Raw genomic sequence first — 2,770 nt, 5'->3', positions numbered from 1 at the left:
CAGCCCAGACCCATCTCAGCACGTTTGTTCCCAACATGTTCCTCATGTACACCTGACATCCCAGCCACACTGCTCACCTAACTCAAAGCTGCTGCAAGAATTAAGTGTTGACTGTGCATAGCACCTGGAGCATAATAAGAGCTCAATGAATATTAGCTGCTGCCCTGGTAGCCCAGCCGCCTCCCCACCAGGCTGGCTTCGAGTACACACCCATGTGGGCTGATGGGTAAGCTTTGCTCTGCTCTTTGAGACAGGAGACGTGCCCTTAGGTGGGGCCCCAGCCAGGCCTTTAGCTCCCCAGATCCAGGTTGTACCCTCGAAGTAAAGGGGTAAGATGAAGAACACTTGGCCAGCCCACTATTTTTTTTTAAGAAGAAACTTTGAGGGAGCGCATATGGAATAGCCACACAATTTATTCCCGTCCCCTGAAAGCGGGTGAGCCAGTGTCCCCTTGAATCCCAATAGCTGCACTTGCAGGTCTCAACTTGGGACTGGGGAGGGATGCCAGGAATATTCACCCTGTGGCAAAAGGGGGATAATTGGTGGTAGGTACTCTGTGTTCTCACTGCTTAGTACCACATGTAGGTGCTTGTAGGTTGACAGGCAAAATCACAAGGGGCCTAGCTTCACGAATGCCTTGTATCACATTCAGAAGCAAGCAGAGAGCAGTCTCATAGCTTCAGGGGACGGCCTCTGTGAGCCTTCGTGATGAAGGCAGATTCCAACCTGCACCCAGAACCTAGAAGCCATCAGTTCATTAGACTGTCTACTCATCCATCGATCCATCCATCCATCCATCCATCCATCCTCTGTCCATCCATTTATCCAGAGTACATTAATTTTGCCTCTCTCTGTTTTTCTAAAGTTTATCTATTTCTTTATTTATTGAGAGAGAGAGTAGGGGTGAGGGGCAGAGAGAGAGAGTCTCTTAAGCAGGCTCCATGCTCACTGTGGAGCCTGAAACGGGGCCCGATTCCACACAGTGAGATCACGACCTGGGCTGATGTCAAGAGATAGCAAGATATCAAGAGTCAGATGCTTAACCGACTGAGCCACCCAGATGCCCCAAATTTGGCTCTCTCTCTTGTTTATTACCAAATGATGGTGGAAGAATACTGTGGACTGAAGGTTTGTCTTCCCCAGAAGTCATGTGCTGAAGGCCCAGCCCCCAATGTGGTGGTGTTTGGGGGTGAGGCCTTTGGAGGTGATTACATTTAGATGGTGTCAGAAGAGTAGAGCCCTGATGGTGGGATTATAAGAAGAGGATGCAACAGGATGGTGGCTGTCTGCAAACGAGGAGGACCCTCACGCCACACAGATTCCGCTGGCACCTTGATTTTGAACTTCCCAGAAAGAAAGACTTGTTGTTCAAGCCACCCAGTCTATGGTATTTGGGTATAGTGGCCCGAGGTAACTAAGACAAAGGACAATCAGAAAAGCAGACTAGGTCTCCTAAACTCATCGTGATCCTCCCTCCCTCCCTCTTTCCTTCCCCGCTTTCGTCTATCTGGACAACAGATGGGGAGCTGGTAAGATGATACATTACAAATAAGGTATACTCAGCCCTTGCCTCTCTTTATTGCACTTAATCTTTTAGCTTATGAAGTATTTCAAATGTATGGAACATTATGGAGAATATTGTTAACTAGTCACCCAAGTACCCATCACCCACTCCGATGAACATTAATCTTTTGCCATATTTGCTTTGATGTTCTTTTTTTTTTTTTTTTTTAAGGAAACGGAATGTCATGGTTCAAATTTGTCTTTCTCCACCCCACTACACCCCCTTCCATAACAGCACTTCCCAATGAGTAGGTAGTGTTTGGGCAGGTTTGGGGCTTTTACTACCTAGGTATAGCCCCATAAACAATGCATAGTGTTGCTTTTTATAGGTTTGGATTTTATATACATGATATCATACTATATGCATCCTTTTATAACTGGTTTTTTAAATTTATTGGATTTTAAAAATTGCACATGTAGTAGATGCCAGTTATAACAAGTCAGGCAACACAGAGGTGGATACCAGAAAAGTTAATCATCTCCATCTGCCCCCTCCAATCCCACTACTCAAGGTAGCCACTGTTAACAGGTGACAAGCATCTTTCTGCACCTTTCCTCTGCTCACACAAACACACAGAAGGGCTCTGATGCTGAGGGAAGAGTCAGGGAAAGTTCAGGACAGCCAGGGGTGGCCACATGAACAGATGTTGCATTCCGGAGAGGAGGAGCAGTCAGAAGCTGAGGGGAAGGCATGCAACTTCCCCAGCCGTTAACCCACAGCCAGCCAGTTTCGCCACCCATACCCCTCTCATGGCGGGCCCCGTGGTCTGAAGGCTGTCTAGGTCAGCTGATGAGCAGTGTCCTTTCCATAAAGCGTCCTCGGGCTAGGACATGAAGAAGGCCTGCCTCTGGCCAGCTGGGTGACCATGCCAAGCCGTGGAACCTCTGCAATGAAGGGACCACAAGACCTGTCCAGTCCTTTCCAACTGAGGACTGTCACCCAGATTGTCCTAAGTCGGAAGCTGACCTGCCAGTGGGTCTGAGATGTGGGAGAAGCTTTGGGAGGCCCAGCTGGCTTCAGTTGTGACCGAGAAAGGGTTCACAGATGATATGTGTTTTTTGACCCCTCCGGGAACCTGGAATGAGAACACAGAATGCCAACAAAGTTTCCAAGTTTTTTGTTTCCTTCACTTTTTATAAGTGAATAGGACCAGACACGTTATGCTCAGAGCTGGACTGGAATGTTTTTTTTTTCCTTGCCAAAATA

The sequence above is a fragment of the Hyaena hyaena genome, unplaced genomic scaffold, assembly GCF_003009895.1.
Source record: "Hyaena hyaena isolate Hyena2069 unplaced genomic scaffold, ASM300989v1 scaffold_224, whole genome shotgun sequence".
Lineage (NCBI taxonomy): Eukaryota > Metazoa > Chordata > Mammalia > Carnivora > Hyaenidae > Hyaena > Hyaena hyaena.
Note: the sequence above shows the minus strand (reverse complement) of the source record.